At 42.1% G+C, this 27151-nt stretch overlaps 1 long non-coding RNA gene across 1 annotated transcript; it reads right to left on the bottom strand.

Moving 5' to 3' along the window:
* Positions 1-1594: 1594 nt before the first annotated feature.
* On the bottom strand, positions 1595-25248 carry LOC141425795 (uncharacterized). The gene is made up of 3 exons (XR_012450897.1): positions 24769-25248; positions 19707-19752; positions 1595-2319 (listed from the first exon to the last, which is right to left on the bottom strand). It is a non-coding gene; the product is annotated as an uncharacterized lncRNA (long non-coding RNA).
* Positions 25249-27151: the final 1903 nt, after the last annotated feature.

Below are 27151 nucleotides of genomic sequence, written 5' to 3' on the forward strand. Positions count from 1 at the left end.
GCTGGTGTAGTGGCCCATGCCTGTAATCCCAGTTCTGAGAGAGGTGGAGGTAGGGAAACTGGACCCAAGGCACAAACTCCTGGGCTTCCACATGGCAGGCTGGACCACTCACCCCTAAATGCCAAATAAGGAGACATGATGAAGACAGAGAAAGGAGGTTTTTACAAGGCCTGGACGTGCTGTGAGAATAGGCAGAGTGAGCACTCAGCTCATTGTCAGTCATCTTCAGGGTACAGACATGAGCTGTAACTTTCAGTAGATAACGAGTTAGGGCAGGGGACAAAAGACATGCAGAAACAGTCTCAGTCACAGATGTGACCTGGTTGGTCATTATCTCTAAGTCTTTGTTTTAATAAGGGTTCCAGATAACTTGCTATCCAGAGTCATCGTTGTCTGGCAAGTGGTCTACTTTGAGGAGGCTCTACTGCTCCTGAGGGCTAGTTTCAGTCTCTTGTCACAAAGATGTTATTAGTTTTGTCCTTCTTGGAACCCAACGTGATTGCAAAGTGACTGCAAAGAGAATGATTTAGAGCAAAGGTAAATATGAAACTGAGGCAAGACGCTTTTACTTAATTCCTGGGCCCAGTGCTATTCAGCAAAAGCAGTTTAAGCACCACTTACAATAGGAAGGTTGCAGTTAGAGGCCATTCTGGGCAGAAAAGTTAGCAAGACCCATCTCAAAGAATAAGCCAGGCATAGTGGTATACACCTCAGCTAAGCAAGAGGTGGAGGTAGGAGGATCTCAGTCTGAGGCCAGCTTAGGTAAAGACCCTACTTGAAAAAATAAACTAAAGCAAAAGAGGCTGGAGGGTGTGGCTCAAGTGGTAGAGGACTTGCCTAGCAAGGGCAAGATGAGTTTAAAAAAAAAAAACTTATACATCAGTTATTTCTACTGAAAATTTTCCAGTTCATTTTTAGCTTCAGAATGGTTTAGATTTGAGGTTTGGGGCTCATGCTAATTGCGCTGTCAGGAATTCTTAGTGCAGAAAACGTTCCAGGTGTCTATCCAGAAAGCAAAGGATAATGGTGCTCTTTTCTCTGTTGTTTTGCATTTTAAGGTTTCTTGTTCCAATTGGCAAGGTTATGAAATAATCAATGTTGCACACAGGATTGCCACGATCCCCATTTTTTGGCCTATCTTCATGTCCCACACATTCTTCAGATGCCTATCTCCTCAGTATCTGCGATTTCCACATCTCTAGCCTAACAGCATGGTGCAACTGTCCTTTGCAACGCTCCAGACCAACAGAGAGAAGCCGGGCCCTGCTGCAGTTTCACAACACACAGCCCTTTCCTGCTTCAGCTGGACAGATGCCCAGGGAGGGGCACAGAGGAGTCTTAGGCTCTCTACAGAGGCCAGGCCTGCTAGGACTACGATGGCTCCAGCCAGCCAAGATGTTTGTGGGCATCTCCCTGGGTTCCCTGGCTCATGTGCGTGTGTGTGTGTGTGTGTGCGTGTGTGTGTGTGTGCATGTGTGTGGAGTTGTGTGATGCAGGCTGTTGTTCACAGGACAACACGGACTCTATCACCAAGCATATCTGGGCTCTGGTGACTGGTTGAGGAGAGATGCTTGGGCCTCTCAGTGACCACGCCCTTTCCCTGGCTGGGCCCACAGGAAGTCAAGCTAGAGGGAAGGAGGCATTGAGCTGTGGGAACCACCCTGTGTCCTGCCCTGCTGACAAAGATGTACTCCACCCCTCACCCAAGAAACTGTTTCAGAAGTAGCTCTCCTCTTCCTCAGCAGGCCTCTTGACTGAGTGGCTGGCTTGGGTGATGTTTACACTCATCTGTTTCCATTCTGAAGGAGTGGAGGAGTTGCAGGAGTTTTAGACCCCAAACCCAACCCAAACTCGGGTCTGGCTACTTGCCCCAATATGCCAAATAAAGAGGCAAGGAATGGTGGAGGTTGGACAAAGGAGATTTAATTAATGTATCAAGAAGAAAGCTATGCATTTCATCCTGTTTTCCCCGCACAGACATTTGATTTAGGTTTAAACAGCAGAAGAACTGCGAGCAGGAAGAAAGAAGTATGGATAACTATTAATTCAAGTCCCAGGTGTGTTCTGGTGGTCATAGGTGGCAGTCACAGGTGGTCTGGTTGCTCATTGCCTCTGAATTGGTCAGACAGAACCTTGTTACAATGAGAGTCATTGCTGCCTGGCAGGTGGTCTGTCCTGGGGGGTTTCCTTGAGGGTAGCTTCCATTTTAAAGATGTTACAGGAAAGGAAAACAGATCCTGTTGGTGGGAGTACAAGTGGGAGGGGAGTCAGTATGATCCAGGTACTTCATATACTTGTATGAAAATAGAATGCTGAAACCTGTTGAAATTGTTTTAGGAAGGGGGAGAAGGAGATGAGGGAGAATAATAAGATACACTGTAAGTACATATGAAAATGTCACAATTAACCCCCACCTCCGCACTGTACGACTAATACATGCTAAAAAAGATGTTTTCTAAAAAAGATCCTAGGGGATCCATCCTGGAACCCAAGATAATTTCAGGAGAGAGAGACTTGGAGTGAGGGAGACAGGTACATAGTGGAGACAGGGGTGCCAAGTTTTTCTTCTGCTTTCAGTTAATTTGTGGGCTCAAGTGAGTCAGTGCTTTTCAGCAAAAGCAGCTTCTGAGTACCTGTCATGGGGATCAACCTGCTCACCACCCAGGCTGCACACAATCAGCTTTATGCTGAAACATGTTCAACTTCTGTTAATCGAGTCTGTTAATCAACTCTGGCTAATCTGTTAATGCAAATGCACAGAAACTAAATAGTATTATACACACATGCACACGTGTGGTAACAATGGTCAATAAATACTTGTTTCAGAGGACTACTGGTACAACTTCTTTGTTTTTTTTTTTTTTTTCATTTTTCTTTTATTATTCATATGTGCATACAAGGCTTGGTTTATTTCTCCCCCCTGACCCCACCCCCTCCCTTACCACCCACTCCACCCCCTCCCACTCCCCCCCTCAATACCCAGCAGAAACTATTTTGCCCTTATCTCTAATTTTGTTGAAGAGAGAGTATAAGCAATAATAGGAAGGAACAAGGGGTTTTGCTGGTTGAGATAAGGATAGCTATACAGGGCATTGACTCACATTGATTTCCTGTGCGTGGGTGTTACCTTCTAGGTTAATTCTTTTTAATCTAACCTTTTCTCTAGTTCCTGGTCTCCTTTTCCTATTGGCCTCAGTTGCTTTAAGGTATCTGCTTTAGTTTCTCTGCATTAAGGGCAACAAATGCTAGCTAGTTTTTTAGGTGTCTTACCTATCCTCACCCCTCCCTTGTGTGCTCTCGCTTTTATCATGTGCTCATAGTCCAATCCCCTTGTTGTGTTTGCCCTTGATCTAATGTCCACATATGAGGGAGAACATACGATTTTTGGTCTTTTGAGCCAGGCTAACCTCACTCAGAATGATGTTCTCCAATTCCATCCATTTACCAGCGAATGATAACATTTCGTTCTTCTTCATGGCTGCATAAAATTCCATTGTGTATAGATACCACATTTTCTTAATCCATTCGTCAGTGCTGGGGCATCTTGGCTGTTTCCATAACTTGGCTATTGTGAATAGTGCCGCAATAAACATGGATGTGCAGGTGCCTCTGGAGTAACAGTCTTTTGGGTATATCCCCAAGAGTGGTATTGCTGGATCAAATGGTAGATCGATGTCCAGCTTTTTAAGTAGCCTCCAAATTTTTTTCCAGAGTGGTTGTACTAGTCTACATTCCCACCAACAGTGTAAGAGGGTTCCTTTTTCCCCGCATCCTCGCCAACTCATGTTGTTGGTGGTGTTGCTGATGATGGCTATTCTAACAGGGGTGAGGTGGAATCTTAGTGTGGTTTTAATTTGCATTTCCTTTATTGCTAGAGATGGTGAGCATTTTTTCATGTGTTTTCTGGCCATTTGAATTTCTTCTTTGGTACAACTTCTTTGAAAGGCAATTTGATGACAGGTATCAAAAGTCTTAAAGGTTTTCCCATATACCAGTAAGTCCATTTCAGAAATTCAACCTAAGCAAACACTAGGTGTACACCCAAGAATGCTCCTTTCAGTTATAGCCATAAGCATACAATATTAACATAAGCATACAATATTACCATTCAAAATGATATTCCAGAAGCACTTTTAAGGGCATGGAAAGCACTCATGATAAATGAAAGATCCTATACTTGTGTAAAAATGTACATACTCTCATATAAAATATATGTGGGCAGATGTGTAATGTATGTATGTGAGTGTGTGTGTATGTGTGCAAGGAGAGGGGGGTTATGCTTCTTTTCTTTCAAACTATCCTTTTCCCTTGGTCTCCGATCCCTGAATTCTTTCCTGGGTTCCTCCCTAGACCCCTGCTGCTCTTTTGGTGACCCACTCTGTCTTCATTCATCTGATCCTCTGTTCATCTACACTTAACTCCCTAGACCTGCCTTATCTCTATTATATCCTCTCTGGCTGATGATCCTTAAATTAAAATCTCCCTTCCTATCCTCTTCCTCTGGGACCCCAACATGGATCTAAGTGCCTGCTAGAAATCTTCACTTGGGTGTGAAAGTTTTGCTCAGCTGTCTGTAGCCAAAAATGATTCCTGTCGCCATTTCTACCCCTACGTACACAAACACCACACTTTCATTGTTCCCCACCTCAGCAGATAGATGATTGTTTCAATAGAAATGGGACTAAAGAGGATTCCAAGATGGCGGCTAGAGGGAGGAAGCAGAAAACGACCCTCCTATAGTGAAATCTTGGAGAGACGCTGGAGACACACTTTGCAGGCATAATCACTGAGAAGAGGCATAACTTTGACCCCTCCACACCTCCAGCCGGCGCAGAGAATCTCCACTTCACGTTAAACGGAGAACCGAGGAGGCCCCCGGGCCGCCAGTGGCCGGCGCCCATACGGCTTGGGAAGACGCGGACCAGGTGAGCTTCGTGGTACCGCGGTTCCCCCACAGACAAGCCGGGGCCAGAGCAGCATAGCCCCCTGGACAGACTGACCTCCACCCGGGAAAAAAAGAGAAACTGAGTACTAAGCAATAAGAACAGTTAAGACACGCAGGAAAGAGGGTGGGGCGCCCTGAGCACTGAAGATTGGGGGAAGGGACTCCTTCCCGGGACTGTAAATAAACGAGCCGGGCGGGCCCAGAGAGGCTCTGGCGGGAGCGGGGCGCGCCAGCAACCAGGAGCGGGACAGCTTGTGAGAGGAGGGAAGACCCACTTCCCACGTGAACTGTAAATAAACACGCAGGCCTGACAACGCGGGGCAGTGTCGCCTTTCCCAGTGCTTGGAAAGGGAAAAGCCTTTAGCAGAGGCCCCCCTCCCCCGCACAGGAGAACTCTGAGCAAACAAAGCCTGTGGGACCAGGTGAGTGCTAAGCTCACCCCAGAGATCTGCATAAATAACGCCTCCAGCTACAGGCTGAGAGCAGCAGGCAGGCAAGCCACAGTTGCAGATACCACTCTCAGAACTGCCTCCAGACGCTTTTTTTTTCTTTTTCTCCCTACCTTTGATGAGAGAACAACCGAATTACACCTGCAAGCCGAAAAACTTACTGAAACTGTATTGCATTTGAACTGGGGACACTTGGTGGGGCTTTTTTTTTTTTCTTCTGTGTGTGTGTGAGTGTAGTTTTGTTCTACTTTATGCATCCCCTTTGATGAGACAACTACAGAACAACATCTGAGGCACCAACTCCAGGACTGGAGATTGAGACGGACATCCAAATTATTAAGACTGAAATTGCATTGCATATAAACTTGGAAGTTTTTTGGTTTTTTGGTTTTTTTTGTTTTTTTTAATTTTCTATTTTCCATTTTATTTTAATTCATTTTTATAAATAGATATTACTTTCATATACTTATTTTTTATTTTTTTTATCTTTGATTTTCAATCCTCTCTCTGTCACTCTATTGTCTGTTCAGCTTACTGTCGATTAGTACACTAACACTCCCTGTTTATACCTTTGAAACTCTCTTGTCTGATACCTTGTTCTGCTTTCTCCCTCTTTTCTGTATATTTGTTTTCCCCTTTTCTTTAACTTCTTGCTTTCCATCTCAGCTCACTCTTCCATTCTCAATATTACCATTGTTATTATTACAAGCTAGAAAATACTTAATTACACACAGTACAGGGACAGTAACAACACCAAGGACAATGACAGGAAGACAGAAAAAACAAGGAAACCAGTTTCCCCACAGCAAAAAATTAGTACAGGAACCAGAGGGGAATGAAGAGAACAGAAACTCAGATCCAGACTCCAACAAAATGAAGATAAACTATGCCAAAGGACCCAATGAAGCCTACAAGAATAATTTAAAAGAAGACATACTACAAGTACTCAATGAGAATTTTATAGAGATGATACTGGATAGGGTCAACCAAAATGTACAGGAGACACTCAAGAAATTCCAAGACAATAAAAATAGAGAATTTGAAAAAGCAAAAGAAGAAATAAAGGAAACCATAGAAGCACTGTATAAACACCAAAATGAAAGAGAGAACACAATGAATAAATGGATAAATGAACTCAGGACAAAAATAGACAACAATAAAGAAGAAAATAGCCAGGATATGGAAAACCTCAGAAAAAAGAACGAAACAGAACTGCAAAACAAAACGGAAGGCCAATCCAGCAGAATAGAACAAACAGAAGACAGAATCTCAGAACTTGAAGATGAAATGGTAATTAAAGGAAAAACTGAAGAACTACTAATTAAACAACTCAAGACCTGTGAAAAGAAAATGCAAGAACTCACCGACTCCATCAAAAGACCAAACTTGAGAATCATGGGCATCGAAGAAGGAGAAGAGGTGCAAGCGAAGGGAATGCGTAATATATTCAACAAAATAATAACGGAAAATTTCCCAAATCTAGAGAAAGATATTCCCATACAAATGCAAGAGGCCTCCAGGACACCAAACAGACCAGATCAAAATAGAACTACTCCACGACATATCATCATTAAAACAACAAGTTCAGAAACTAAGGAAAGAATATTGAAGGCTGCAAGAGAGAAAAAACAAGTAACATACAAAGGTAAACCCATCAAAATCACAGCAGACTTCTCAACAGAAACATTAAAAGCAAGAAGAGCGTGGGGTGAGATCTTCCGGGCACTGAATGAAAATAACTTCAACCCCAGGATACTCTACCCAGCAAAGCTATCATTCAAAATAGATGGAGCAATAAAAGTCTTCCATGATAAGCAGAAACTAAAACAATATGTGACCACAAAGCCACCATTACAAAAGATTCTGCAAGGGATCCTGCACACAGAAAATGACACCCAACTTAACCATGAAAAGGCAGGCAGCAGCAAACCACAGGATAAGAAAAAGCAAGACAGTAGAGAGTAACATCAAGTTAGGTACACACAATCAAACCTTCAAACAACTAAGATAACTAAATGGCAGGAATCACCACATACCTATCAGTACTAACACTTAATGTTAATGGACTTAATTCACCCATCAAAAGACACCGTTTGACGAAATGGATTAAAAAAGAAGATCCAACAATTTGTTGCTTACAGGAGACTCATCTCACCGACAGAAATAAGCATATGCTTAGGATGAAAGGCTGGAAGAAGATTTACCAAGCCAATGGCCCCCGAAAACAAGCAGGAGTAGCAATACTTATCTCTGACAAAGTAGACTTCAAACCTACATTGATCAAACGAGATAAAGAAGGACATTCCATACTAATAAAAGGGGAAATAGACCAAAAGGAAATAATAATCATCAATCTGTACGCACCCAATGTCAACACACCCAATTTCATCAAACATACCCTGAAAGACCTAAAAGCATATATAAACGCCAACACAGTGGTTGTGGGAGACTTTAACACTCCGTTATCATCAATAGATAGGTCATCCAAACAAAAACTCAATAAGGAAATCCAAGATCTAAAATATGCAATAGATCAAGTGGACCTAGTAGATGTCTACAGAACATTTCATCCAACCTCTACACAATATACATTCTTCTCAGCAGCCCATGGAACCTTCTCCAAAATAGATCATATCCTAGGGCACAAAGCAAGCCTCAGCAAATATAAGAAAATAGAAATAATACCATGCATACTATCTGACCACAATGCAGTAAAAGTAGAACTCAACAACAAAGTAAAGACAAAAAACATGCAAACAACTGGAAACTAAATAACTCATTACTTAATGAAGAATGGATCATCGATGCAATAAAAGAGGAAATTAAAAAGTTCCTAGAAGTCAATGAAAATGAAAACACAACCTACCGGAACCTATGGGACACAGCTAAGGCAGTCTTGAGAGGAAAGTTTATAGCCATGAGTGCATATATTAAAAAGATTGAAAGATCCCAAATCAATGACCTAATGATACATCTCAAACTCCTAGAAAAACAAGAACAAGCAAATCCCAAAACAAATAGAAGGAGAGAAATAATAAAAATAAGAGAAGAAATCAGCGAAATAGAAACCAAAAAAACCATACAAAGAATTAATGAAACAAAAAGTTGGTTCTTTGAAAAAATAAACAAGATCGATAGACCCCTGGCAAACCTGACTAAAATGAGGAGAGAAAAAACCCAAATTAGTAGAATCAGGAATGCAAAAGGGGAGATAACAACAAACACCATGGAAGTCCAGGAAATCATCAGAGACTACTTTGAGAACCTATATTCAAATAAATTTGAAAATCTAAAAGAAATGGACAGATTTCTAGATACATATGATCATCCAAAACTGAACCAAGAGGAAATTAATCACCTGAATAGACCTATAACACAAAATGAAATTGAAGCAGCAATCAAGAGTCTCCCCAAAAAGAAAAGTCCAGGACCTGATGGATTCTCTGCTGAATTCTATCAGACCTTTAAAGAAGAACTGATACCAACCCTCCTTAAACTGTTCCATGAAATAGAAAGGGAAGGAAAGCTGCCAAACACATTTTATGAAGCCACTATTACACTTATCCCAAAACCAGGCAAAGACACCTCCAAAAAGGAGAACTATAGGCCAATCTCCTTAATGAACATTGATGCAAAAATCCTCAACAAAATAATGGCAAACCGAATTCAGCAACACATCAAAAAGATTATTCACCACGACCAGGTAGGCTTCATCCCAGGGATGCAGGGGTGGTTCAACATACGAAAATCAATAAACGTAATAAACCACATTAACAGAAGCAAAGACAAAAACCACTTGATCATCTCAATAGATGCAGAAAAAGCCTTTGATAAGATCCAACATCATTTCATGATAAAAGCTCTAAGAAAACTAGGAATAGAAGGAAAGTTCCTCAACATTATAAAAGCTATATATGACAAACCTACAGCCAGCATTATACTTAACGGAGAAAAATTAAAACCATTCCCTCTAAAATCAGGAACCAGACAAGGATGCCCACTATCTCCACTCCTATTCAACATAGTACTGGAATTCCTAGCCAGAGCAATTAGGCAAGAAGAAGGAATAAAAGGAATACAAATAGGTAAAGAAACTGTCAAAATATCCCTATATGCAGACGACATGATCCTATACCTTAAAGACCCAAAAAACTCTACTCAGAAGCTTCTAGACATCATCAATAGCCATAGCAAGGTAGCAGGATATAAAATCAACATAGAAAAATCATTAGCATTTCTATACACTAACAATGAGCAAACGGAAAAAGAATGTATGAAAACAATTCCATTTACAATAGCCTCAAAAAAAATCAAATACCTAGGTGTAAACCTAACAAAAGATGTGAAAGACCTCTACAAGGAAAACTATACACTTCTGAAGAAAGAGATTGAGGAAGACTATAGAAAGTGGAGAGATCTCCCATGCTCATGGATTGGTAGAATCAACATAGTAAAAATGTCGATACTCCCAAAAGTAATCTACATGTTTAATGCAATTCCCATCAAAATTCCAATGACATTCATCAAAGAGATTGAAAAATCTACTGTTAAATTTATATGGAAACACAAGAGGCCACAAATAGCCAAGGCAATACTCAGTCAAAAGAACAATGCAGGAGGTATCACAATACCTGACTTCAAACTATATTACAAAGCAATAATAATAAAAACAGCATGGTACTGGCACAAAAACAGACATGAAGACCAGTGGAACAGAATAGAGGATCCAGATATGAAGCCACACAACTATAAGCAACTTATCTTTGACAAAGGAGCTAAAAATATACGATGGAGAAATAGCAGCCTCTTCAACAAAAACTGCTGGGAAAACTGGTTAGCAGTCTGCAAAAAACTGAAACTAGATCCATGTATATCACCCTATACCAAGATTAACTCAAAATGGATCAAGGATCTTAATATCAGACCCCAAACTCTTAAGTTGATACAAGAAAGAGTAGGAAATACTCTGGAGTTAGTAGGTATAGGTAAGAACTTTCTCAATGAAACCCCAGCAGCACAGCAACTAAGAGATAGCATAGATAAATGGGACCTCATAAAACTAAAAAGCTTCTGTTCATCAAAAGAAATGGTCTCTAAACTGAAGAGAACACCCACAGAGTGGGAGAAAATATTTGCCAACTATACATTAGACAAAGGACTGATAACCAGAATATACAGGGAACTTAAAAAACTAAATTCTCCCAAAACTAATGAACCAATAAAGAAATGGGCAGGTGAACTAAACAGAACTTTCTCAAAAGAAGAAATTCAAATGGCCAGAAAACACATGAAAAAATGCTCACCATCTCTAGCAATAAAGGAAATGCAAATTAAAACCACACTAAGATTCCACCTCACCCCTGTTAGAATAGCCATCATCAGCAACACCACCAACAACATGAGTTGGCGAGGATGCGGGGAAAAAGGAACCCTCTTACACTGTTGGTGGGAATGTAGACTAGTACAACCACTCTGGAAAAAAATTTGGAGGCTACTTAAAAAGCTGGACATCGATCTACCATTTGATCCAGCAATACCACTCTTGGGGATATACCCAAAAGACTGTTACTCCAGAGGCACCTGCACATCCATGTTTATTGCGGCACTATTCACAATAGCCAAGTTATGGAAACAGCCAAGATGCCCCAGCACTGACGAATGGATTAAGAAAATGTGGTATCTATACACAATGGAATTTTATGCAGCCATGAAGAAGAACGAAATTTTATCATTCGCTGGTAAATGGATGGAATTGGAGAACATCATTCTGAGTGAGGTTAGCCTGGCTCAAAAGACCAAAAATCGTATGTTCTCCCTCATATGTGGACATTAGATCAAGGGCAAACACAACAAGGGGATTGGACTATGAGCACATGATAAAAGCGAGAGCACACAAGGGAGGGGTAAGGATAGGTAAGACACCTAAAAAACTAGCTAGCATTTGTTGCCCTTAATGCAGAGAAACTAAAGCAGATACCTTAAAGCAACTGAGGCCAATAGGAAAAGGAGACCAGGAACTAGAGAAAAGGTTAGATTAAAAAGAATTAACCTAGAAGGTAACACCCACGCACAGGAAATCAATGTGAGTCAATGCCCTGTATAGCTATCCTTATCTCAACCAGCAAAACCCCTTGTTCCTTCCTATTATTGCTTATACTCTCTCTACAACAAAATTAGAGATAAGGGCAAAATAGTTTCTGCTGGGTATTGAGGGGGGGAGTGGGAGGGGGTGGAGTGGGTGGTAAGGGAGGGGGTGGGGGCAGGGGGGAGAAATAAACCAAGCCTTGTATGCACATATGAATAATAAAAGAAAAATGAAAAAAATAAATAAATAAATAAATAAATGTATTCAGTAAAAAAAAAAAAAAAAAAAAGAAATGGGACTAAAACCCAGGATGTCATCCTTTTGATGCCTTCCTCCTCTTATACCTTACAGCCAACCTGTTAGCAAGCCCCATTGTTTCTACATTCAAAATAGCTACAAAACCTATCCATCACCTCTCACCATCTCCACTGCCACCCCTCTGCCAGGCCACCAGCCTCTCAGCCCCAGACTTCTATAAGAGCCTCCCAATTGGTCTCCCTGAATCCACAGTGCCTGCCTACAAACCATGCTCCACACAACCATTAATGGTCATTTAAAAATAACTAAATAAATCAAGTCAAAAGGCATGAAACCCGTGACTAATGTGCTAAAAGTTATCCAGGGACGATGCAATTGTTGACTTACTTTATTCTGTCTGCTTCTGTGATTTGTCAAATTTCTAACAATAAACACATTTCACTTTTGCCACTAAGAAATCAAAACGTTACTTTAAAAGATTTAAATTATAGGTTTCAGCCTGGAATATAAGGCATTTATCTCCCATGAATCATCACTGGCAAACCAACACCAGTAAGCTTCAGAACAGTAATGAGTTCCTGACCTCCAAATGCCACAGCAACAAGCAATGAAGGAATGTCCCAAAGCAAGGTAGCAGATGCAGAGCACTTGTGACATCACTTCTGCCTCCTTTATATGAAACAGACATTCCTAAGTGACTGTCACCACTTCCCGCTGAGCTTGGATGCAGCCTCGAAATCCTTCTCCACACAGAGATAGCCACTGTCATTAAATTAAGGTTGACACTTAGCAGGAAACATAGTCGTCACCCATAATTAGCATTTTGTCTGATGATTTCAAAGTTAAATTATTATGCTTCTCTTAAATAAATATAATTCTCTAAACATTTGCGAATCACTTCTATATCTAAAGACTCATGTTTCTTCACTAAACCCTGTAAGGTAGGTAGGGCAGATATTTTTATCCCCCTATTAATGGAACTAAGGACCACAGAGAATAAAGTCACACAACAGAGTGTGGGTCGCCTCATTGCCACACTCCTTGTGCTTTTCTGTGATTCCTGTAAAGCCCTGCAGGTTCAGAGAGAGGTCAGAACTGCACACCCCGATGGAGGCAGAGGTGCGGGACCCAGCCTTCCCACCGACCTGGACAGAGGTGGGCTGCAGGTGATGGGTAACTCGTTACTGTTAACAACTTCAAAAATAAATCGTGGGGAAATAGATGCAGTAAAGTTCCCAAATTTCATAACAAAAGCCGTCCTGCTCTTCCGGGGGAGGGCCTCTGGAGGCCAAACATGTGTGCTGGTTACCATAGCAACCACCCTCCACCATCCCCAGTCCATTTGACCTCTTTTGAAGTAGCTTTTTATTAGGGACATCCAAGCCTGCAAAGAATACATTGCTCACTGGCTTCAGCATCTTTTCACAGTTTGCTGGTCCCTTCTCTGTGGCCACCAAAACTGAAGTGTCCACAAGATTACTGCAAAGCAGAGCACAGATTCCCACAGCTGCTCCATCTGTTGGAGGTAAGCCACTTGCTCCATAAGCCACTAAGTCATTCGACTGCCATTAGAACCCTCTGCCCTTGACAAACCAATTCCTGAAAGTTTCATGGTAAGAAATAAGTGGAGAAAACCCGTATTCCCAAAGGAACAGGTGTGGCTCTTGAAATAGAAAAAACTTGCAAGAAGATTGCTCTTTCTGTAACATGATAACATCAAGAGCGGGGAAGCGTGTCTTTCCTTTAGTAAATTGCTTGCAGGGGTTGCCTCATTGCCATGCCACCAGGAACAATTCGGTGTTCTATTAAATATGTATCAGATAAGTCTGTTTTTACTTTAACACAGTTATAACAGTTGGATCTATGCAGGGCCATTTGCTCACAATTAAAACCAGAAAAAGGGCTCCCAGTCCCCTCCAGGGAGAGGGAGACGGCATTCCTAATGTACCTCATGTTAGAGTCTCCTGAGTTGACCACCCCTCCTTTTGCACATTTTGTTTTATTCTGGGCTACTGACACACCTTTCAGCTCTGTGGATCCTATGAATTTCCCAGTATTTTCCCAGGGCCCCAGTCAAAGGGAAATAGGCCTTTCAGAGACAGAGAATAGCACAGCGAAACAGAAGGGAGCTGACAGCCATGCTGGCTCAAAATGGTGGGTATTCACCAGTGCTGAGGGCAAGGCCAAGAGGAGAACCCAGACTGGTGAGCAAAAAGAAAACTGTCTGCAACAGAATGGGTGTGACTAGAAGAGGCACTTGTGGAAGGAGAGGAAGCTGTGGTCAGTTGCAGGGATTGCTGAAGATGGGCACCAAAACTGCAAGGGTCAGAGCCACAAGGAAAGGATTCCTCAAAGAAGACCACTGGATGACAAGGGGTGGGGATCAGTGGGCTTTTCCATCAGCCCAGCTCTCCAGAGATCTCCCATGGGAGGGGTCACTACAGCCAAACTCTCCCTGAACCCTAACAGATGTGAAAAACAAACCAGACTGGACAAAACTCATCAAGCCAAATGGCAGAGTAGAAGGGAAAGCCCTGATTTCACTTTTGATATCAAGATCACAAAAAATATAAGACATTCTCTGCATGTACTCCCCCATGGTTCTAAAAGACCCCACCACAGGTGTGGGATTCCCATATGGGTCAGCCAGTAGATGCTGCGTATAGTGAGGCAGGAGTAGGGTATGTCGTTATGTGCTGCCTGATAATTATAGGGCCCTAAACAATAAGTTTGGGAGGAGTCTGGTCCTCCACCCCCAACAGGGAGACTATGGGTCACAGGGTGAAGACAAAGCCACGTACAAGAACTCTGTGTGCATTCCCCACCCCACCCCACACAAACACTTTAGTCACACTCTGCCACTGCAGGGAGCCACAGCCCCATGTCTCATCAAAGCAAACTTTCAATGGTTTTCCATAGCTCTTTGAATAAAATCCAAACCTCACCCAAGGCCTACAAAGCCTGGCAAATCTCATCTGGTGCTCTGCCACTCTGGGTTTCTTTCTGCACATTTCCCTGCCTCTGAGCCTCTGCACATGCTATTTCCTCTGCCTGGACCCTCTGGCCTGGTCTCTCTTTTCACAGGGCTTTTTCCCTCTCAGGAGCAGGTTCATACATATCTTCTGAGGCCTTCCATTTGTGCAGTTGATCAGTAACTGCTTTTGGGGAAGTACTGTTTATTGAACTTACTGTGGGCCAGGCATAGCAGCAAAAAGCAAAGCCAAGCACTAGTGGAGCTTACCTTCAAACTAGGGAAGACAGTATTTCCTCTGTCAGATGGCGGTAAGGATCATGGAGGAAGAAGCACAAGTAGTTAAGGGGGAAAGAGAGAATAGGAGATGGAGATGGCACTTGATGGGAAGTTCTTTCCCAGTGTTCTCTCTTTCCTCCTCATTGCCCATCACAGTGTGCGGCTTTGTAATGTATGGGTTTGCTTGTTGTCATTTTTAGTCTGTCTTCTCCACTCAAATGTAAAGTCCATGGAGGCAGGAACTGCCTTATGTTCCATGTATCCCAGCACATATGCCTGGGCTCATGCCTGCTGGGTAACTGTTAAATAAATAGATGAATGGAGAAAGAAAAAAAAAGAGGATAGAAGGGAAGGAAGGGAGAGGATAGGGGAAAGGAAGGGAAGGCAGGAAGGAAGAAGGATAGGAAAGAAGGAGGAGGGAAAGAACATAAAGGCTGGGGAAGAGCAAGGGAATTCCAGAGCCAGGAAAAGACAAGGTGAGCGGATGGTCTCAGTGGATGTTGCCCTTGGTGTGTGTGGGCACAGGCACCTACATGTGCATGCGTGCATTAACCCAAGGGTAGAAAATGGGAGAGGCAGTTTTCCTACTCAATTCATAGGGTTTGACATAGAATCAGCAAAATGACCTTGGAGAAATCTTACCCCCTAAGAGGAGGAAACAGATGCCCAGAGTGATGAAGCACCCCCATTCAACACTGTACTGTCTGGCAGGGTGAGAACCAGGAGCATTTGCACTCCACAAATTGGAGCTGAGACACTGCCCTGGAGACAAACTGGAGAGTGAGGACAGGGCAAATGTCAGCCCTGGGTGCCCAGAGCTGCTACATCTGGGAGATCCATGTTCTCTGAGGGTTTTTCAGTAGTTGAGAAGGAAGTAACGTTGGTGAAGGTGAGTGAAGTGAACACACACATAAATTGTTGGTGTGTGTAGGTAAATTACTCTGTAGAAGACAGGCAGTGGGTACTATGAACTTTAAATGTTTTTAAATTTTATCCTGGATATTTCAAGGAGATAACTCAAAATATGCCCAAAGACATCCAGATATATTCATAGCAAAATCAATAAATTGGAAGAGAAAACTCAAAAATCTCTAAGTGTCTAACAATAGAAAATAAGTAAGCCAGAGTACATCTACTCGGTGGAATATTGTAGAGCTGTTACAAATAGTATGCAATCTCTTTGACAAAGAAGCTAAAAATATACGATGGAGAAATAGCAGCCTCTTCAACAAAAACTGCTGGGAAAACTGGTTAGCAGTCTGCAAAAACTGAAACTAGATCCATGTATATCACCCTATACCAATACTAATTCAAAATGGATCAAGGATCTTAATATCAGACCACAAACTCTAAAGTTGATACAGGAAAGAGTAGGAAATACTCTGGAGTTAGTAGGTATAGGTAAGAACCTTCTCAATGAAACCCCAGCAGCACAGCAACTAAGAGATAGCATAGATAAATGGGACCTCATAAAACTAAAAAGCTTCTGTTCTCATCAAAAGAAATGGTCTCTAAACTGAAGAGAACACCCGCAGAGTGGGAGAAAATATTTGCCAGCTACACATCAGACAAAGGTCTGATAACCAGAATGTATAGGGAACTTAAAAAACTAAATTCTCCCAAGACTAATGAACCAATAAAGAAATGGGCAAGTGAACTAAACAGAACTTTCTCAAAAGAAGAAATTCAAATAGCCAAAAAACACATGAAAAAATGCTCACCATCTCTAGCAATAAAGGAAATGCAAATTAAAACCACACTAAGATTCCACCTCACCCCTGTTAGAATAGCCATCATTAGCAACACCACCAACAACAGGTGTTGGCGAGGATATGGGGAAAAAGGAACCCTCTTACACTGTTGGTGGGAATGTAAACTAGTACAACCTCTCTGGAAAAAAATTTGGAGACTACTTAAAAAGCTAAATATTGATCTACCATTTCACCCAGCAATACCACTCTTGGGGATATACCCAAAAGACTGTGACACAGGTTACTCCAGAGGCACCTGCACACCCATGTTTATTGTGGCACTATTCACAATAGCCAAGTTATGGAAACAGCCAAGATGCCCCACCACTGATGAATGGATTAAGAAAATGTGGTATCTATACACAATGGAATTTTATGCAGCCATGAAGAAGAACGAAATGTTATCATTCGCTGGTAAATGGATGGAATTGGAGAACATCATTCTGAGTGAGGTTAGCCTGGCCCAAAAGACCAAAAATCGTATGTTCTCCCTCATATGTGGACATTAGATCAAGGGCAAACACAACAAGGGGACTGGACTTTGATCACATGATAAAAGCGAGAGCACACAAGAGAGGGGTGAGGATAGGTGAGACACCTAAAAAATTAGCTAGCATTTGTTGCCCTTAACACAGAGAAACTAAAGCAGATACCTTAAAAGCAACTGAGGCCAATAGGAAAAGGGGACCAAGAACTAGAGAAAAGGTTAGTTCAAAAAGAATTAACCTAGAAGGTAACACCCATGCACATGAAATTAATGAGAGTCAACTCCCTGTATAGCTATCCTTATCTCAACCAGCAAAAACACTTGTTCCTTCCTATTATTGCTTATACTCTCTCTTCAACAAAATTAGAGATAAGGGCAAAATAGTTTCTGCTGGGTATTGAAGGGGTGGGGGGGGAGAGGGAGGGGGTGGTGCGGGTGGTAAGGGAGGGGGTGGGGGCAGGGGGGAGAAATGACCCAAGCCTTGTATGCACATATGAATAATAAAACAATAAAAAAAATAGTATGCGATCTACAAAGACTAAGTAAAGTTGGAAATGCTTCATATAATGTTAATTGGAAAAGTAAGATTAAAATTTTATATGATAAGATCTGTACCACATACATGATTAGTTATATCTTTGTAAAATTGAAAATGCAATGAGATTAAAGCAAAGGTTAAAAGAAAATATTTCTAAAATGTAAATAATGGTTTAATCCAAAGGAACTTTGACAAATATTTATTGCATTGTATAACATAAACCAGACACGGAGCTGAGCACTGAGGACAAAGGGACACTCTCAGAGGATCACTAACACACTGTATGATGAGTTGCACCATGGGAGAAATCTGTGAGTTTTCAAAGTATGCAGGAGGACTCCCAAAGTCAGACTGGGTGAAGAAAAGGAGAGTGACAGCCAGGGAAGGGTTTTTACAGGAAGGAGTATCTAAGTGCTACAGCAGAGAATGAAAGACAGATAACACCCACCAGGACACAGTATAACACAGAAAGAATAGGACCAAGAAGGTAGAGAAGGTTCCAAGCAGAGGAAAATTGAGAAAGTGCACCTTGTTTGAAGACTAGAAGGAATTCCATTTGGTATCAGCACCATAAGATAGGGGCTTGGAGGGATAAGAAGCTGAAGAGACCAGCAGAACCAATCCCGTTGAGAAGTTTGGACATTAAAGGCAATGGGAAGCCTTTGAAGTATTGTGATATCTGTGTTTCAGAAAGATCTCTCCCTGGCCTGGTGTCTAGATTGGAGGGTGGTAAAAGGTCAAGTTGAAAAGTTATTTGATAATCCAAGAAAAAGAGAAGGATGAATTTGGGCTTGGGTAAAGGGATTGGGGGTAATTTTCCCATTTTCCTGGTACGTCCTTGTGTGTCTAGTCTTCAACAAGCATGTTAAATATAACATGTTTAGAATAACATGTTTTAAGGAAGACCAGCTTAAAAGTATTCTGCCTGAAAGTCTCACGGAGTCTTTGGGACCCTGCTATACCTGTATCTGTACAAGAGTCCACACCGCATTGACCCACAAGGCCTGAGGGTCACAGGCTATGCCCTAAGAGGACATGAATTTCTATACCTCAGAGCCTAAGGTAGATTTGGCAGGAGTAACAGCAATTGGGAAAGGAGAAAGATGGTTTCCACCTCATACACAAAACCCCAGTACTTGTTCGCACAGAAATATTAAGTGCCTACTGTGCACAAGGCACTATCTAAGTCACAGAGGTGACAAAGTCCCAATCATGTTTTAGAGGGCAAGACAAGTCGTCTACAAATAGAAATGCAGCTAACGGTGTTCCCCCATTTGATGAGGAGGATCTACATGCCATGTTGCCATGAATTGATGAGAGTGGCTTGGGAAACTTTGAGAAATGATTGCTGGTTTGCTGATTCGTATCTATAACAAATATGGCATCCGGTTTCAGAAACCTAGGGATGCCACAGTGTTTGCAACTGGGTTGGATACCCCCATCTCCTAGAACAGGGCTTTCAACATCAATTTCATGTGTATGTTTGCAAATGTTAACTCAGATTTCTCCAGGCCCCTTGCCAGTGGGTACAGATGACTCTACATTAACAATGACAATTCACATTTTACTAATGTGTTCTTCAAACCTGAAGGAGAGATCTCAGCAGTCTTTGCTCCCACCCTTGGGAGCATCCAAGGGTGTCTCATGTTTGTTCACAAGCAAGTGTCTTATGTTCTTGCCTCTGGCCTCATCATCAATGACGATGCTATAAGTGTAGCATCTGCCCAGCCCTCCGGGAGAATTCTGCTTCCCTAGCAGGGGACTGATTTGCAGAGATCCCAAAACTGCAACAGTTGACACTGCAAACTGTCTTCTGTGGAGAAAATGTCCCTTTCACCTGAACCTGTGGACACATCTGAGCTGAGGCAACTCAAATAGAGTGTTCAGGACTCTGTAAGTCTGAGTTCTAGAGTGTTAAAAATGTCTGGGTAGTACCTGCTCACCTGGGCCCCGAAGCAGCGTTGCTTGTAGATCTTTGTCTCAGAGTTCCTGGGAAGGAAGGAAGGAAGGAAGAAAGGAAGGAAGGAAGGAAGTCAACAATAACCAAGTAAGCATCAAATAAACAAACAACAAAACCCAGCCCTTCAGCTTCTGACTACAGATCCCTCTCCACAGAGCCTAAACTTAGGCCACAGGCTGGTCTGTGAACAGCTCCATGGTGCCTCCTCCACACCCTCTTCCCAGCTCTAAGCCCTCAACACAAATCTCTCCTGGTGCCAAGCAGCTCCACTGAGGCCCTCTGGGATCACCAGATAGACCCAGATGGTGGGAAGGAGAAAAAAAATACTTCAAAAATATCGGGCATGGATTAGTAGAGTCTTAAGACGGAAAAGTCCACTCCATACCATTGAGTAAGTAGGGGTTAGCAGAGAGCAGAGCAGGCTGGATTCAGTATTATGCTGCATAAGACCCATGAGTCAGAATGCAGGTGCACCAACAGCGGTATCTCCCCTTAATCCTGTTCCCCAGGCTTCTGGCTCCACTCCATCTTGTACATGCCTTCTCTTTCAGCAGCCCTACTATGCAGGATAGAAGGCCTCAGGGAATCAAGGCTGGGGGTTGGGGAGGAGACAGGACAGAGAGGAATCGCTCGGATGGCATCTTCTCAGCACTCAGTCATTCAGGAGCCTCCTGTCAGTCCCCATGCCAATGGCTGAATTAAGTTATTTATACATGTAGACCCAAATTCTCCCCACTGTCAACAAGATAGAGATCCTACAGGAAGTACCCAGAGACAGAAACATCCATTTCCAAGGCCAGCTCAAATGCTGCTTCAGCCTCCCACCTCGAGATCCAAACTCTTTATCATCTTTTGCTGCTTCCTACAAAGTTCTACAAGACTCTGGTTTTGCCACTCTTCACCCTGTAGTGTAGTGGTTCATGTGCCCATTTCCTATACTAGAGAGTAAACCCTTCCCTGGAAGGTGCCAGACTTTATCCCTGCAGTCCATGCAAATTCTCCCTCCTGTAACAGATGCCTAGTAGGTAATTACTGAGTCACGGAGGTTCCAGAGGAACCCCTTATAAAACTGAGCACAGCAAAAATGGCTGGGGATTTCTGTAGCTGTGTCTTCTGAGAATCCTGCTGCATGAATTATGGTCATTGTCAGGTTGTTTCCCAGAAGAGATGATGGCCCATTCAAGGATAATGTCTGATACCCAGCCAGTCCAAACCCCTATGACATAAGGCCTACATATGTTCTGACTGGTCAGTGCCTTGTCTCTGGTCACAATCACAGACACTCCGAGGTCTTAGGTTCTCTGAACTCTCCCTGGATTTCCCACTGCCTTTGCAAATTATGTCCTCTCTTCCTCCGTCAGGCAGACCCACATTCCTCTTTGGAAGGCCAGCTTAGTCACCTGCCGTACTGCACCTCTCTGTCCTTTCCTCACACAGTTCTCTGCATGTTCTGCTATACAGCTTATTCTATGCTGAGGTGGGTTTTATTTGCATCCCCCAATGTGTTCACGCTTGCATTTCCCTCACGTTGGCAGAAACAGCAACGCACATTTCCTGGCAGAAGTAGGAGCTCAGCAAATATTTTTTGAATGAATGAATGGGCACGGCCCTTGCAAATGGGATCTAAGAAAGGAAGGAAGGAAATCCCCTGAGGCATTCAAAATTAAAGTTCTTCTTAATTTGTTACACACAAGTTCATGTCTTGCTTTTAATTTAAAAATAATAAGGGCTAAGATTGAGCACCTGCTAAGGTGCCAAGTGTTTGACATGCTTATTGTGTTAAAATCCAAAGCCACCATCTGAGGCTCAGATTATTACCTTGTTCTACAGTCGAATAAACAGAAACCAAGAGAGGTTAAGAAACACGTCCAGATTCACATAGCTGCTAAGTGGGACTTTGTTTGGTTTGAAAAGCTGCTCCTTCCTCTGCCTTGCTTTTCTGCATGAATTACACTCCGACAATCTGCCTATATCATTAACCTACTTTAATGTCTTTTATTACATAGAAGAGAGGCTTCAACAGCAACTGCAGTATTTGCTTCTCAACGTATAGTGTACCCACAGGAGCAGTCACATCTCTGGAAGCACGTTTGACATGCAAGACCTCGGCTCCCACCCAGATGCCCTGAACAAGTCTGCATCTTAAGACCCTTAACGAAGTATGTGGCCATTAAATATGGAAAGGCACTGGTTTAGACCAGGAGTCCATGAATTACAACCCACACGCCAAATCTAGCCCACCTCATCTTCATATATGGCCCAAGAGCTAAAAAACAATTTTACATTTTTAAGTGGTTGGATTTTTCTCAAAAAAGGAATGTTATGTGGCAACATGTGACAATTGCATGAAATTCACACATCCCTGTCAACAAATAAAGTTTTACTGAGACACATTCATGGATTTACTTACTATCTGTGGTTGCTTTTGCACTACAGTTGGAGAGATGAATAGTTATGGCAGACTATTACCCACAAAGATATTTACTGTCTGCTCCTTTATAGAAAATGTTTGTTGTCCCCTTCTAATGCTGTCCCTTGCCTGCCACCTCCAGCCCTGTGGTCTACAATGGGATTGTGGGAAAGAACCACTGGCATTTGAAAAGACCGAGGAAGAAGAGCATCCCCAGGGAGAGCCAGCATCCAGAGGCCAAGGGTTGACAACCTCAGTCACAGAACAGATTATGGAGCAGAAGTCCAGGGAGGAGAGGGAGTGGGAGCGAGTGTGTGGTACAGCAAGGCAGGGTAGTTAGGGAGAGAATGCACAAAGCAATGAAAACACGAGGGGATAGTTGAGTACAGGTGACTTGGGGAGGCAGCTCCTTGAAGGTATGTGGAGAAGGGTGGTCAAGACCAAGGATGAAAGGTCAGGTGGGTTTTCAGACTCAACCTTTTCCCAGGGAGCATAGTTGGATTTGTTCTGAGATGAGTGCAAGTTGAAGAGTCAGGTGGTGTCCCAATAGCTGGAATTAGCAGACGTTTCCTAAGGTTTCCAACCTGTGAGATTGAAAAGGCACTTCATCTCTAAGAAGAAATCCTAATCACAATGTGTATAGGGATGAAATTAACTCACTCTCTCAACTTTTATCTTGAGATGGAAGCAGTAGCTGCCTGCATTGAGCTCATTACACGAGCATTAGCTAAGAGAGGGGGTCTGAAAAGTTCAGGGGACTGAGGTTAAGACTCCTGATCCAAAGGATGACTCCGAGTGAGATCTTAGAACACACAGTGACCAAAAAATAGGAAGACCTGCCTTTCCCTAATGATTGTGAGGATCTCAAGTGATACCGGACAGATTGGGGTGCTCAGGATCACACTAGGCAGGTGGAAGAGCTCCTAATTATTTGTTGTTTTCTTAATTTTGTTAGATTTCACCCCTTCTTCCACCACTCCCACAGTCTTATATGACTATCCATTATATATATTATAATATATATTATATATTAGAATATAAAATATATAATCTAAATATCTAATATACATATATTATAATATGTAATTACATAATCTAATATATATATTATATATATATATATATATATATATATATATATATATACACTAAAAGGGGACTCTGTGCCAAGCAAATTATGATACCAGTCCCAAGGGATCTCTGACGTCAGGGTAGATATGCAGTAACAACTTATTTTTCACAGGTTACATAAACAAAAATATCAGGGAGTACAAATGCAAGACATTGTCTCACAAATCCGTTACTCAGTTTCCTTTAAAAGAGCTGGGTAGGGGCTGATGGAGTGGCTCAAGCAATAAGAGTGTCTGCCTAGCAAGTGTGAGGCCCTGAGTTCAGACCCCAGTGCTGCCACAAAAAAAAAAAAAAAATAGCTGAGTAGGTAGAAGGACAGGATGAGAAATAAATGCTTGTTTTAATCTGCTTTGGAGTTGCATGGAAAGCAATTGTCTTCTTCATTATTCAGTGTTTCCTATCTGCTTAAGGAAATCATGCTGGAAGCAATTTGAGGCTCAGTGAGGAACATCTGCCCTATTTCAGCTTCCCAATGAGATGCTAGTTCCGCTCTTGCGTGCAGTACCTTGTTGCCTTGAGACAAAAAAAAAAAAAAAAATTCCCAGGCTTTTTAAGCTATGAGGCAGGGTTGCTATGAAGAATCAGTGCACTGAAACAGACACTTCAGCCCACCCAGAAATACAAGTCTAACCCTTTGGGATAGTAAATCACGGAGTCCGATGCAAACAAGAAGACACTCCCTGCCCAGCTATTTTCAAGTCCCAGGGGCTGCGTCTGCGTATGATATCACTTATGTAGCTTCTCTTTGCAAGAGCCCTCTATGCCCCAAACAGCCTCCACACCCAGCCCTCCCCATGTCTTCAGCACAATGACACTCTCTTGGCTCAATCCTGCTGTGAATTTGCCAACAGTTTAAGAATGTGGACACTGAGTAAATAAACACTCAAAAATGTAATCAGCATTTGTGCAACCAACTTTGAGGAGTTACAATTCTGCTCCTTCCATACATTGGGAGAAGAAAATTGCCCAAACTGTACTCCAAAGCTGCTTAAAAATCTGTATCACTACAAATTATGCTTCTTTGGGATAAAAGATGTATAATTTATACTGTAGCTGTCATGTAAGGATAGCAATATTAATCTAGAATAACCTTGCTAATTTCTAAATGCTGGATTTATAAATAAATAATATGTCATTAAAATCACATATTAAAAACTAGGTAAATTCCAATAAAAATGAGTGACCAGCAGCTCTTTCAAAAACTCAGCACTAACTAATGGTATTTTGCTTCAAAGAATCTGGTCTATCAAACATGACATTAAATATTCATCCACTTTAAAAGCTGCAAATGTCAGCAAAGGAAGAAAGCTGCAAATGCTAGGAGGATTTCACAAAGAAAACAGCCTCTAACACTGAGGAGAGTTTTATGAAATTGAGGATTCACTAGTTTTACTGGTGATAGCTTCTGATACTGTCTTTATTGTTACCAAAGAACAAAATGAACAAGAAAACAAGAGTGTGGTGTCATGAACTGAAATCCCTCATTTTCTACTTTCCTACTCACCTGAACTTTTTGTAAATAAAGTCTTTATATTCCTCAAACAGCATCAGCTTCAGTGGGAAATTATCATGGCAGTTCTGTGATGAAGTTGGTTAGCACAGCCAGGCTAGGAGAAGAGTAGAATGGATACGAAGTACATATAGCATTTCAAATGTGTCATTTTAGCAATTTCTCTTCATCTTCTCTACTAAAGTGTTCCAGTGTTCCAGGTGGGTTGCTTTTGGCTGCAAGTAACAAAACATCCAACTAACACTGGCATTAAAAACAGGGTGTTTGGGGCTAGGTTTGATGGCTCATGCCTGTCATCCCAGCTACTTGGGAGGCAGAGATTAGGAGGATCACTGTTTGAAGCCAGCCCAGGTGAAAAGTTAATGAGACCTCATCTTAACAAACAAGAAGAAATGGTGGTTCATACCTGTAATCTCAGCTACATGGTGGGAATAGGTAGAAGAATCACAGTTCCAGGCTACCTGGGCAAAAACACAAGACCGTATCTGCAAAATAACTAAAGCGAAAAAGGCTGGAGGTGTGACTGAAGTGTACACTCCTGCTTAGCAAATGCAAGGCCCCAAGTTAAAACCCCAGTACTGCCAAAAAAAAAAAAAAAGGGAAGGATATTTGGGGTTTTCTACTGATATATAAAAAAGCCATCCTAAATTTAGTGGCTTGAAGCAACATTTACTTTGCTTATGAACCTGCAGTTTGGAAAGGGCTTGGTTGGGGGGCAGCTTGTCTGCTCCCCTTGGCATCAGTGAGGGCTGCTTGCTGATGAGGTCTAGAGTCCCATGATTGGCAGTTCTTTCTGGGAAACCTCAAACAGCTGGAGACTGATAGGGCTGGGGCTCCTCGGCCACCTCTACCATGTCATCTCCCATGTGTTTTCTCCAGTTTCCAGCTTCCATGTAGACTGACTTCTAACATGCAAGCTCAAGATTTCCAAGGCACATGTCAGAGAGGCAAAGGACAAGGTAGAAATGATATCATCTCTATGGCCTGGGGTGGGACTCACGTGGTGTCACTTCTAATGCACTGTTAGCAGCAAGTCATTAAGGATGGCCTTTTATTCCAGGGAAGGGGAATTAGCATTCTGTGAAGGGAAGAGCAGTCACATATTAAAGTCACCATATAGGGACTTTTTTCATATATGATGCGTACACAAAAGCAGGCCTGTACAATATGAAAAAAAAAATCAAGGTTTCTTCTATAATTCTGTTACCATTTTTACATGATTTTATTGTCTCAAAGTTGCAAGATGACTGTTATGGATCCAGACATTGAAACCATATTCAAAACCAAAAGGAGCAGAAGGAATAGGGCCAGCAACTTGTGGCCCCTTTGATCAGGAAACAAAAAGAGCCTTCCAAACCACCCTCAGTGAATTTGACTTATGCCCCATTGGCCTGAACTCTCTCGCAAGGCCACCCTTGTTTCAGGGGAGGTTGGAATAGTGAATACTTAGCATCCTTATTCTCCAGTGTAGACATGGGCAAGGGTGACAAGAGCCAGAAATGGACAGTGAATCAGTTAAGCCATGCTTCTGGGGCTCCACATCAGATCACAAGACAAGCTTCAAAGAATGCTTCTCTCTCTTGGCCAAGGTTGACAATGAAAGGACCCAAATGTGGTTAGCAGATGAGAAGTGTGTCAGCTAATGAGTGGAACCACTTACAACTGCGTATTTGCAAATAGGATCACAAGCTAAATAATGAATCAAATGAACGGTGTGCACAGCTTAAACAGGAAGCAGAATTGGCTCACCATAGAGACATCTGCCACCAAGACAGAGAAGACAAAAAAGGGAGAGACCATTAAAGCTGCCTTGAAGATTATCTTGGGTTCAGAGGCCCTAGGCCTAAAGATGATCTGGAGCCAAGGCAAAAAGGAAACATTAGCTGATAAACCTAACCCAAAATTTATACCTAACTTTATAGAATATTCCTCCTTTTGATGTCTGTTGTTCATTGGCGAACGGAAACAGGAAAAACATTGTGAGGTGATGGATTTTATGCAGCCCATCTGCAGTGATCATTCAAATTTAAGCTTTAAAGTTTTATAATATTAGGCTTAAGAATTTTTTTAAATGTCACTCTGAAGGAAAAATAGGTCTTTACCAGGGGTGGGTACCAGTGGGAGGTGGTGGGCCCAATGAAAGGGTGAGTAAGGGTGAATATAGTGAATGTATTTCGTATCCGTATATGAAAACAGAAGAATAAAATCTGTTGAAATTGTTCTAAGAAGGGAGGGACGGGGAAGAGGGAGAACAATGGAGGGGGTAAAAGCAACTAAGATATATTGTAAGCACATATGTAAATATCACAATGTATCCCCCTGTAAAACTATTATATGCTAATAAAATAACTTTAAAAAAATGTCCCTCCCTGTAAGC

Source organism: Castor canadensis, chromosome 8 (assembly GCF_047511655.1).
Source record: "Castor canadensis chromosome 8, mCasCan1.hap1v2, whole genome shotgun sequence".
NCBI lineage: Eukaryota > Metazoa > Chordata > Mammalia > Rodentia > Castoridae > Castor > Castor canadensis.